Raw genomic sequence first — 13,175 nt, forward strand, 5'->3', positions numbered from 1 at the left:
ACCACCATCTGATACAGTCAATATGAGCAGGAGGCAGCATCATAACAACATGGTGTAAGGGTATACAGCTCTGGCAAAAATTAAGAGACCACCACATCAAAACCCTGTCATGGGCAGCCCAATCTCCAGACCTGAAACCCATTGAAAACCTCTGGAATGTAAACAAGAGAATGATGAATAGTTACAAGTAGTGTTGATCATTCCGATACCGCAAGTATCGGGTATCGGCCGATATTTGCGGTATCGGAATTCCGATACCGAGATCCGATACTTGCCGCATATCGGATACCGGAATCGGAAGTTCTCAATTCAAACGGCACGAATTCAGCCAATGAGGAATGATTACAAGTGTGGGCACATCCTGTTCAGCATGGTGGGCATGAAACTACTGGCAAGGCTGTGATTGGCTGCTGAAATTATGTCATGCTGCAGTTTAAAAGTCACTGGCGCCATTTTGGGCTCACTCTGCTGTGAATTCAGTTAGGCATAGGACGCTGTGTTCTGACTGAGGGCCAGTTGAGATAGCGATTTGCTTCTTTGTGCTTTTCCCAGGCTAATTTAGCAACCGCTGTGTGTTCACCTTGCTTTTGCCTTGCAGCGCTGTTTTCACAGCAATCTGCAAGGTCTCTGTGTGTGTGTGTGTGTGTGAGTGCAGCCCACTCTGTAGTCTGTGTTCAGCCATAGCCGGTTGTATCCAGCTCAGGGTGGTTCACTGACTCATACAGGTCTATCCATTCCATTGTCCTTTTTTTCAAATAGTGCAGCCCGCTGCACATTTTTTCAAATAATTCCTATTAGTGGCTTTCCACCCGTATCCAGCTAAATTGTGGAAAAACACTACATAGGATAATGTAGAGGAGGTTTTTGGGGCCTTGCAGCGCCGTTTACGGCTGTCTGCACGGTCTCCGTGTGAGTGCAGCTCGCCCTGTAGTCTGTGTGCAACCACAGCCAGTTGTATCCAGCTCAGGGTGGTTCACTGACTCATACAGTTCTATCCATTCCATTGTCCTTTTTTGCAAATAGTGCAGCCCGCTGCACATTTTTTCAAATAATTCCTATTAGTGGCTTTCCACCCGTATCAGCTAAATTGTGGAAAAACACTACATAGGATAACGTAGAGGAGGTTTTTGGGGCCTTGCAGCACCGTTTACGGCTGTCTGCACGGTCTCCGTGTGAGTGTAGCTCGCCCTGTAGTCTGTGTGCAGCCACAGCCGGTTGTATCCAGCTAAGGGTGGTTCACTGACTCATACAGTTCTATCCATTCCATTGTCCTTTTTTGCAAATAGTGCAGCCCGCTGCACATTTTTTCAAATAATTCCTATTAGTGGCTTTCCACCCGTATCCAGCTAAATTGTGGAAAAACACTACATAGGATAACATAGAGGAGGTTTTTGGGGCCTTGCAGCGCCGTTTACGGCTGTCTGCACGGTCTCCGTGTGAGTGCAGATCGCCCTGTTGTCAGTTCAGCCCCCAAAAAATAAATAAATAATAAAGTTCACCAAACACACCACTTTACAGTTGTGTAGGCCACATTAGCTCATAATTAAAGTCTAGTCCACACTTTAGAAAATTAGTGTTTCTTATACCTGTTAGGAGCTGTTCAGGAATAAGCACACTAAGCCATTGGTACTTTTCTGCTTATCTTTATCAGTCAACGAAGATGAAGAAGGCAGGGAGTAAGGCACGTTGGCGTGGGCGTGGAGCAGGGAGAGGACGTGGGGATTCTGTGCCTGCTGCGGGCACCGGTGACTCATCATCACCCAGTTTCAGCAGGGAACAGTCCTTCATGCGCAGCTTTGTCGGAGAGCGCCGTACACCGCTGCTGCGTGAAGACCAAATTGAAGCCGTTGTCGGATGGATGGCAGCTAACGCATCGACTTCAATTAGTGCCACATCCTCTCAGACACAGAGCACTGGAGAGCACCCATCTGTCTCTTCACCACCTGCCAAATTGCCCAGGCAGACAGAGAGCCCAGGACAGGAGCCGTCTCTACTTCTGTTCTCTGAATCTCTTGGCTTGGAAACAGGGGGCCAGCCAAGCAGCATTGGAGAAATGGAAGAAGAGGCAGGGTGCAGTGATGCCCAACAGCTTTTTCTCTCTGAGTCTGAAGAGGCAGGTGGGCCAGTGCCTCCGGTCACCACACCACAGAACGCATCCGCTGATGACACTCAGGTGCCACTTTCTGGTGCGTGCTGTGCTGCTGAGACTACCCAGGAGGAGCAGTTGGTGGAAGAGGGTAGTGTAGATGATGAGGTCCTTGACCCATCGTGGCGTGATGGACAGGAAGGTGGTGGGAGCAGCTCTGAGGAAGAGATTCCCCGAACGGGCCAAAGAGGGAGAGGGAGGGGGAAGACTGCGGATCCTGTAGCCTCCACTTTGGCACCCGTTAGGAGCATGTCTCTTCCAAAAGCCAAAAAGGGCGCTCCCAAGACTTGCAGTGCCTGGTCCTTTTTTGACACAGTTGCAGATGACATTTCCTTTGTCAAATGCAAGGTGTGTCATCATAAAATCAAAAGAGGGAAAAATGTCAGCAACCTCAATACCTCCAACATGTGGAAACATGTGCGGACCAGGCACGCGACGGAGTTACAAAAACACACTGAAGACCTAGGCCAACCAACAGCGGCAGCTACCACCTCTTCAGCTCGTGTTGCCTCTTCCTCCAGCTCACACACAGCTGGTTTGGCTTCCTCCCAGGATCGCCATGGAAGAACCTCTGGCACTGTTGTCCAGAGACCCACTGTAATTCCACCCGCAGCACCACGTTCCCAGTCATCCTCACACTCCCAGCCCAGTCTACAGCCATCGGTAGTACAGACATGGGAGAAAAGGCGGCCTTTCTCGTCAAACCACCCACGAGCACAGGCTCTGACTGCAGGCATTTCCAAACTTCTGTCACTGGAAATGCTGTCATTCAGGCTGGTGGAGACTGACAGCTTCCGTGACTTGATGTCATTGGCAGTCCCACAGTACAATGTGCCCAGCCGGTTTTATTTCAGCAGGCAAGCCATCCCTGCCCTGCACAAGCATGTGGAGGGACACATAAAACACGCGCTACTGAACGCTGTCAGTAGCAAGGTCCACCTCACCACCGATGCGTGGACCAGTAACCATGGACAGGGGCGATACCTTTCCCTCACTGCCCATTGGGTTAATGTTGTTGAGCCGGGTACAGATCGTGCGAGTGGCGCAGGACGTGTCCTGCCCACTCCAAGGATTGCAGGAATCCAGTCTGTAGGCATTGACTCCTCCTCTTACACAAGTTCCTCAGAATCATCACTGCAGGAGCCGTCACAGTCCACCTCCACATGGACCCGTGAACGTTTACCTGTTACGACTGACATGAGCACAGCCGTGGCCAAACGTCAACAGGCCGTCTTGAAATTAATTTCTTTGGGGAATCGAAGCCACACAGCGCAGGTGCTCTGGAATGCCATCAAGCAGGAGAGCGATGTGTGGTTTGTGGCAGCGAATCTCCAGCCAGGCATGGTAGTGTGTGATAATGGCTGAAATCTTGTGGCAGCTCTGGCACTGCTGCACAAGGTCCGCCTAGAGTGTGCTCACTTGCGGCGTTCCAGCACGGCAAAATCGCGCATTGCGTCTCTGCAGCGCCGATTCCGCCTTCCGGAACATCGCATCATATGTGACCTACCTACCAGGTGGAATTCCACGTTACATATGTTGGAGCGGTTGTGTGAGCAGCAGCAAGCAGTAATGGAGTACCAGCTGCATCAGGCGCAAAGAAGTCGCACTCCGCGCCGTTCAGACTTCGCAACCACAGAGTGGGCCACTATGAAGGACGTCTGCCAGGTTTTGCGTCCCTTCGATTATTCCACGCGGATGGCGAGTGCAGATGATGCACTAGTCAGCATGACTGTCCCCCTTATCTGCCTGCTTGAAAAATCACTGCAAGAGCTAAGGGATGATGTTGTGGAAGACGTGGAGGATGAGGATTCACCATTTCCATCATCTTCTAGACAGTCAGCGCCACGTGGCTCCTCACAAACGCGTAGGCAGGGGACACTTTGTGAGGAGGATGAGGAGGAGTCAATGGAGGAGGAAGACATCGGTCCAGAGGAGGGAGTTACACAATTGTCCAGTAGTCAGTGTGTACAGCGAGGGTGGGGTGATGACGAGCGGGCAGAGATCACGCCTCAAGCAGGGGACAGCGTTTCTTGGCCAGTTGGCAGTCTGCAGCACATGGTTGATTACATGTTGCAGTGCCTGGGAAATGACTGCCGCATCGCCCACATTCTCAACATGTCTGATTATTGGGTGTTCACCCTCCTCGATCCTCGCTACCGGGACAACGTACAAAGCCTCATCACACCGTTGAACCAGGAGCGTAAAATGCGGGAGTACCAAGACACACTGGTGAATTCCATCATCTTCTCCACTCCAACTGAGAGAAGTGCTGCTAGTGCTTTACAAAGCAGCTCAGTGCATCCAGGCAGTGGAGGAGGCTCTGTACAAACAGGGAGCAGAAGCAGTGCCTCTGCCCAAGGCAAGACCAGTATGGTGCAACTGTGGCACAGTTTTTTGTGCCCGCCACAAATGTCTACACCACCACAGACGGCTCCAGTCAGCAGGAGGCAACGGTTCCGTCACATGGTGACAGACTACATGTCTTGCCCTCTTGCTGTACTCTCAGACGGCTCTTCCCCTTTCAAGTTTTGGGTCTCTAAGCTGGATACATGGCCAGAGCTAAGCCAGTATGCATTGGAGGTGCTGGCTTGCCCTGCGGCTAGTGTATTATCGGAACGCGTCTTTAGTGCTGCAGGTGGTGTACTAACAGACCGTCACATGCGACTATCCTCCAATAACGTTGACCGGCTTACTTTCCTGAAAATGAACCAGGCCTGGATATCGCAGGAATTTGCCACTCCTCTTCCTGATTAAATAATTGGGTGACTGTCTACAGTATCCAGGTCTCCTGTTGTGTTCATCTTTCTACCACCTGAACTGTAATTCCTGGGCTCCAACACCGCCAGTTGAGGCTCAGAAGTGCCGTCTGCACAGTAAAAACATATGACCCAGTGTTATTGGGTGTCAGTAACATCAGCTGATTCCCAGCTGTGTAGCCGGCAATGTGTCCTGCGACCGCCACGCTGACACAACAACTGAAATGTAAGGGAACCTGTCCCCCCCCAGGCGTTTGTTACTGAAACAGCCACCTTGTGCAGCAGTAATGCTGCACAAGGAAAAGGTAACTATTTTTGTTTAGCTCCTTGCACACGCAGAACTTAACACTTTTAAAGTGTGTCCACTGATACCGTAAAACCATCCCGGAGGTGGGACTTTCCTTTGTAATGTGACGCAGCACAGCCATCATTCCTACCCCCTTAGCGCCATGCGCCGCCTCCTCCGCGTTGTTTAATTCTGTCCCGGAGCCAGCGCTGCTATGTTATCCCTTGGCCAGGCACACTTTGCGGTGCCCGTCTTCTGCCATAATTTGGTGTCAGGCTGGCTGCGCCTGTGCGGCCGCGCTGGCCGAGATCCCGCCTCGCAGTGTCTTCTGATTTAATCACACTGCGAGCCTGGGATCCATGGGCATGCGCAGTGCATATCTTCACCTCAGGCTGTCACTCATCTCCCTCCGCCTTCTTCAGACTGTGTGCCGTCAGCTGATCCCTAATAGCATGCCACGGCCATGACACCGCACAGTCTGAAGAAGCTGGAGGGAGGGGAGTGAGAGGCGAGGATATGCACTGCGCATGGCCACGGATCCCAGGCCCGCGGTGGGATTACATTAGATGACACTGCGAGGCGGGATCTCGGACAGCACGGCCGCACAGGCGCAGTCAGCCTGACACCAAATGATGTCAGAAGATGGGAAGCGCTAAGTGCGCCAGGCCAAGGGATAACATAACAGCACTGGCTCCGGGACGGAATCAAACAACGCTGAGGAGGCGGCGCATGGCACCAAGGGGGTAGGAATGACGGCTGTGCTGCGTCACATTACAAAGGAAAGTCCCACCTCCGGGACGGTCTCACGGTATCAGGGGACACATTTTATAAGTGTTTAGTTCTGTGTTTGCAAGGAGCATAATGAAAAGAGCCACCTTTTCCTTTGGCATCCTTTGTGATGCAAAAGCTGGCTCTTTCAGCTACAAACGCCTTTTGGAGGGGGGTTAAAGGTTCCCTTTCGACTTGCTCCAATCAGGCTTCGGCCTAGACGGTGTTCCTCTGCTCCTCCTGCTGTCCCTGGGCTCCAACACCGCTAGTTCGTGCCTGGAAGTGCTGTCCGCACAGTCAACAGTCGCTCCTCTGTTATTGGGGTTCAGTAACGTCAGCTGCTCCCCTGCTGTGTGTGCTGCAATACCTCCTATCTGCTCCTCCTGCTGTCCCTGGGCTCCAACACTGCTAGTTGGTGCCTGGAAGTGCTGTCCGCACAGTCAACAGTCGCTCCTCTGTTATTGGGGTTCAGTAACGTCAGCTGCTCCCCTGCTGTGTGTGCTGCAATACCTCCTATCTGCTCCTCCTGCTGTCACTGGGCTCAAACACTGCTGGTTGCTGCCCGGAAGTGCTGTTTGCACAGAGCCAAACACCTCGCCAATGTTTTAGTGGGGTTCAGTAATGCCTGCTGCTCCCCTGCTGTGTATCCGGCAACGTGTCATGCGACCGCCACGCTGTCACAACTAAAACTTAAGGGAACCTGCCCACCCCCACCCCCAGGCGTTTGTTACTGAAAGAGCCACCTTGTGCAGCAGTAATGCTGCAGAAGGAAAAGGTGGCTCTTTTAATTATGCTCCTTTCAAAGGCTGAACTACACACGTATGAAATGTGTCTCCTCACACCGTTTAACCGTCCCGGAGGTGGGACTTTCCTTTGTAATGTGACGCAGCACAGCCGTCATTCCTACCCCCTTGGCGCCGTGCGCCGCCTCCTCAGCGTTGTTTGATTCTGTCCCGGAGCCTGCGCTGTTATGTTATCCCTTGACCAGGCACACTTAGCACTGCCCGTCTTCTGACATCATTTGGTGTCAGGCTGGCTGCTCCTGTGCGGCCACGCTGGCCGAGATCCCGCCTCGCAGTGTCTTCTGATTTAATCACACTGCGGGCCTGGGATCCATGGGCATGCGCAGTGCATATCTTCACCTCAGGCTGTCACTCATCTCCCTCCGCCTTCTTCAGACTGTGCACCGTCAGCTGATCCCTAATAGCATGCCACCGCCGTGACACCGCACAGTCTGAAGAAGCCGGAGGGAGGGGAGTGAGAGGCGAGGATATGCACTGCGCATGGCCACGGATCCCAGGCCCACGGTGGGATTACATTAGACGACACTGCGAGGCGGGATCTGGGCCAGCGCGGCCGCACAGGCGCAGCCAGCCTGACACCAAATGATGTCAGAAGATGGGCAGCGCTAAGTGTGCCTGGCCAAGGGATAACATAACAGCGCAGGCTCCGGGACAGAATCAAACAACGCTGAGGAGGCGGCGCACGGCGCCAAGGGGGTAGGAATGACGGCTATGCTGCGTAACATTACAAAAGAAAGTCCCACCTCTGGGACGGTTTAACAGTGTGAGGGGACACATTTCATAAGTGTCTAGTTAAGCCTTTGAAAGGAGCATAATTAAAAGAGTCACCTTTTCCTTTTGCATCATTAGTGCTGTACAAGATGGCTCTTTCAGCAACAAACGCCTGGGGTGGGGGTTAAAGGTTCCCTTTCAACTTGCTCCAGTGCAGGCTTCGGCCTACACTCTGCTCCTCCTGCTGACTCCGGGCTCTAACACCGCCAGTTGGCGCCCGGAAGTGCTAGCTGCACAGAGAAAAACACCCGCCAATGTGTCAATGGGGTTCAGCAACGCCAGCTGTTCCCATGCTGTGTAGCAGGCAATGTGTCCTGCAAATGCAACGCAGACACAAAGCTGCCGCCAGTGCAGGCTTCGGCCTACACTCTGCTCCCTCTCCTCCTGCTGTCCCTGGGCTCTAACACCGCCAGTTGGCGCCTGGAAGTGCTAGCTGCACAGAGAAAAACACCCGCCAATGTGTCAGTGGGGTTCAGCAACGCCATCTGTTCCCCTGCTGTGGAGCGGGCATCGTGTCCTGCAAACGCCACGCAGACACAACAACTGAAATTGAAGGGAACCTGTCCCCCCCCAGGCGTTGGCATGTATAACAGCCACCTTGTACTGCAGTAATGCTGCATTTGTACAAGGTGGCTCATTAAGTTACTCTCCTTACACACGCCGAACGCAACACGTCTAAAATGTGTCCCCTGAGACCTTTAAACCGTCCCTGAGGTGTGACTTTCCTTTGTAATGACACGCTGCAACCCCCTTGGTAGCGATGCCCTTCTTCTGACATCATTGTTTGGCTGGCTGCGCCTCTGCGGCCGCCCTGCCCGACACAACGCCCCTCGGTGTCTTATTTATTTTGACTGTGAGGGTGTGATTGATGGGCATGAGCAGTGCATATCTTCGCCTGTCACTCATCTCCTTCCACCTTCTTCAGACTGTACGGCTTCATGGCCGTGGCATGCGATAAGGGATCAGCTGACGCCGCACAGTCTGTAGCAGGTGTAAGGACACGAGTGAGAGGCAAACATATTTACTGTGCAAGGCCATGAATCCCAGCCCCACAGTGTGAATTAAGGAAAAGACACTGCAGGGCTGGGATTCATGGTCAATGCGAACCGCACCGGCCGACATGAAATGATGTCAGAAGACGGGCAGCGCTAACAGCGCATGGCCAAGGGATAACACGACAGCGCAGACTCTTGTACAGCTAATAACGACGCTCAGGAGGCTGCGCCCAGCACCAAGGTGGGATTCTTGACAGCTGTGTTGCGTCTCATTAAGAAGGAAAGTCACGCCTCCAAGACAGTTTGACTGTATAAGGGGCTAAATGTTATACGTGTTTCATTCAGCGTCCGCAAGATTCAAAACTTAAAGAGCAACCTTTCACTTGTGCAGCATTACAGCTGCACAAGGTGTGGCTCTTCTGGTTTGTAACACCTGAGGGGGGGGGTTAAAGGTTACCTTTAAAATTGGTTCAATTAGGCTTCGGCCTATACTCTGCTCCTCCTCCTCCTGCTGTCCCTGGGCTCTAACACCGCCAGTTGGCGCCCGGAAGTGCTAGCTGCACAGAGAAAAACACCTGCCAATGTGTCAGTGGGGTTCAGCAACGCCAGCTGTTACCCTGCTGTGTAGCCGGCATCGTGTCCTGCTAATGCCACGCAGACACAAATCTGCCGCCAGTGCAGGCTTCGGCCTACACTCTGCTCCCTCTCCTCCTGCTGTCCTTGGGCTCTAACACCATCAGTTGGTGCCCGGAAGTGCTGGCTCCACATAGAAATGCACCAGCCAATGTGTCAGTGGAGTTCAGTAACGCCAGCTGTTCCCCTGCTGTGTAGCCGGCATCGTGTCCTGCAAACGCCACACAGACACAACAACTAAAATTGAAGGGAACCTGTCCCCCCCCAGGTGTTTGTATGTATAACAGCCACCTTGTACAGCAGTAATGCTGCATTTGTACAAGGTGGCTCATTCAGTTATTGTCCTTGCACACGTCGAAGTCAACTCGTATAAAATGTGTCCCCCGAGACCATTAAAATGTCCCTGAGGTGTGACTTTCCTTTGTAATGACACGCAGCGACCCCCTTGGTGGCGAAGCCCTTCTTCTGACATCATTGTTTGGCTGGCTGCGCCTCTGCGGCCGCCCTGCCCGACACAACGCCCCTTGGTGTCTTATTTATTTAGACTGCGAGGGTGTGATTTATGGGAATGAGCGGTGCATATCTTCGCCTGTCACTCATCTCCTTCCACCTTCTTCAGACTGTACGGCTTCATGGCCGTGGCATGCGATAAGGGATCAGCTGACGCCGCACAGTCTGTAGCAGGTGTAAGGACACTAGTGTGAGAGGCGAACATATTGACTGCGCAAGGCCATGAATCCCAGCCCCGCAGTGTGAATTACTGAAAAGACACTGCGGGGCTGTGATTCATGGGCATCGCGAACCACACCAGCCGACATGAAATGATGTCAGAAGACGGGCAGCACTAACAGCGCATGGCCAAGGGATAACACAACAGCGCAGACTCCTGTACAGCTAATAACGACGCTCAGGAGACTGCGCCCAGCACCAAGGTGGGATTTTTGACAGCTGTGCTGCGTCTCATTAAGAAGGAAAGTCACGCCTCCAAGACAGTTTGACTGTATAAGGGGCTAAATTTTATACTTGTTTCGTTCAGCATCTGCAAGTTTTAAAACTTAAAGAGCAACCTTTCACTTGTGCAGCATTACAGCTGCACAAGATGTGGCTCATCTAGTTTGTAACACCTGAGGGGGGGGTTAAAGGTTACCTTTAAAATTGGTTCAATTAGGCTTCGGCCTACACTCTGCTCCTCCTGCAGAGCCTGGGCTCTAACACCGCCAGTTGGTGCCCGGAAGTGCTGGCTGCACAGAGAAAAACACCCGTCAATGTGTCAGTGGGGTTCAGCAACGCCAGCTGTGCCCCTGCTGTGTAGCCGGCATCGTGTCCTGCAAACGCCACGCAGACACAACAGACCTAAAACTGCCACCAGTGCAGGCTTCGGCCTACACTCTGCTCCCTCTGCTTCTCCTGCTGACCCTGGGCTCTAACACCGCCAGTTGGTGCCCGGAAGTGCTAGCTGCACAGAGAAAAACACCCGCCAATGTGTCAGTGGGGTTCAGCAACGCCAGCTGTTCCCCTGCTGTGTAGCCGGCATCGTGTCCTGCAAACGCCACGCAGACACAACAGACCTAAAACTGCCACCAGTGCAGGCTTCGGCCTACACTCTGCTCCCTCTCCTCCTGCTGTCCCTGGGCTCTAACACCGTCAGTTGGTGCCCGAAAGTGCTGGCTCCACAGAGAAAAACACCAGCCAATGTGTCATTGGGGTTCAGTAACACCAGCTGTTCCCCTGCTGTGTAGCCGGCATCGTGTCCTGCAAACGCCACGCAGACACAACAACTGAAATTGAAGGGAACCTGCCCCCCCCCCAGGCGTTGGCATGTATAACAGCCACCTTGTACAGCAGTAATGCTGCATTTGTACAAGGTGGCTCATTAAGTTATTCTCCTTGCACACGCCGAACGCAACACGTTTAAAATGAGTCCCCTGATACCATTAAACTGTCCCTGAGGTGTGACTTTCCTTTGTAATGACACGCTGCAACCCCCTTGGTAGCGCTGCCCGTCTTCTGACATCATTGGTTGGCTGGCTGTGCCTCTGCGGCCGCCCTGCCCGACACAACGCCCCTCGGTGTCTTATTTATTTTGATTGCGAGGGTGTGATTGACGGGCATGAGCAGTGCACATCTTCGCCTGTCACTTATCTCCTTCCGCCTTCTTCAGACTGTACGGCTTCATGGCCGTGGCATGCGATAAGGGATCAGCTGACGCCGCACAGTCTGTAGCAGGTGTAAGGACATGAGTGAGAGGCGAAAATATTGACTGCGCAAGGCCATGAATCCCAGACCCGCAGTGTGAATTAATGAAAAGACGCTGCGGGGCTGTGATTCATGGGCATCGTGAACCGCACCAGCCGACATGAAATGATGTCAGAAGACGGGCAGCACTAACAGCGCATGGCCAAGGGATAACACAACAGCGCAGACTCCTGTACAGCTAATAACGACGCTCAGGAGACTGCGCCCAGCACCAAGGTGGGATTTTTGACAGCTGAGCTGCGTCTCATTAAGAAGGAAAGTCACGCCTCCAAGACAGTTTGACTGTATAAGGGGCTAAATTTTATACGTGTTTCGTTCAGCGTCTGCAAGTTTCAAAACTTAAAGAGCAACCTTTCACTTGTGCAGCATTACAGCTGCACAAGGTGTGGCTCTTCTAGTTTAAAACACCTGAGGGGGGGTTAAAGGTTACCTTTAAAATTGGTTCAATTAGGCTTCGGCCTACACTCTGCTCCTCCTGCAGAGCCTGGGCTCTAACACCGCCAGTTGGTGCCCGGAAGTGCTGGCTGCACATAGAAAAACACCAGCCAATGTGTCAGTGGGGTTCAGCAATGCCACCTGTGCCACTGCTGTGTAGCCGGCAACGTGTCTTGCAAACGCCACGCAGACACAACAGACCTAAAACTGCCCGCCAGTGCAGGCTTCGGCCTACACTCTGCTCCCTCTGCTTCTCCTGCTGACCCCTGGGCTCTAACACCACCAGTTGGTGCCCGGAAGTGCTGGCTGCACAGAGAAAAACACCCGCCAATGTGTCAGTGGGGTTCAGCAACGCCAGCTGTTCCCCTGCTGTGTAGCCGGCATCGTGTCCTGCAAACGCCACGCAGACACAACAGACCTAAAACTGCCACCAGTGCAGGCTTCGGCCTACACTCTGTTCCCTCTCCTCCTGCTGTCCCTGGGCTCTAACACCATCAGTTGGTGCCCGGAAGTTCTGGCTCCACAGAGAAAAACACCAGCCAATGTGTCAGTGGGGTTCAGTAACGCCAGCTGTTCCCCTGCTGTGTAGCCAGCATCGTGTCCTGCAAACGCCACGCAGACACAAGAACTGAAATTGAAGGGAACCTGTCCCCCCCAGGCGTTGGCATGTATAACAGCCACCTTGTACAGCAGTAATGCTGCACTTGTACAAGGTGGCTCATTAAGTTATTCTCCTTGCACACGCCGAACGCAACACGTTTAAAATGTGTCCTCTGATACCATTAAACCGTCCCTGAGGTGTGACTTTCCTTTGTAATGACACGCTGCAACCCCCTTGGTAGCGCTGCCCGTCTTCTGACATCATTGGTTGGCTGGCTGCGCCTCTGCGGCCGCCCTGCCCGACACAACGCCCCTCGATGTCTTATTTATTTTGACTGCGAGGGTGTGATTGACGGGCATGAGCTGTGCATATCTTCGCCTGTCACTCATCTCCTTCCGCCTTCTTCAGACTGTACGGCTTCATGGCCGTGGCATGCGATAAGGGATCAGCTGACGCCGCACAGTCTGTAGCAGGTGTTAGGACACGAGTGAGAGGCGATCATATTGACTGCGCAAGGCCATGAATCCCAGACCCGCAGTGTGAATTAATGAAAAGACACTGCGGGGCTGTGATTCATGGGCATCGCGAACCGCACCAGCCGACATGAAATAATGTCAGAAGACGGGCAGCACTAACAGCGCATGGCCAAGGGATAACACAACAGCGCAGACTCCTGTACAGCTAATAACGACGCTCAGGAGACTGCGCCCAGCACCAAGGTGGAA

This window comes from Ranitomeya variabilis, chromosome 5 (assembly GCF_051348905.1).
Source record: "Ranitomeya variabilis isolate aRanVar5 chromosome 5, aRanVar5.hap1, whole genome shotgun sequence".
NCBI lineage: Eukaryota > Metazoa > Chordata > Amphibia > Anura > Dendrobatidae > Ranitomeya > Ranitomeya variabilis.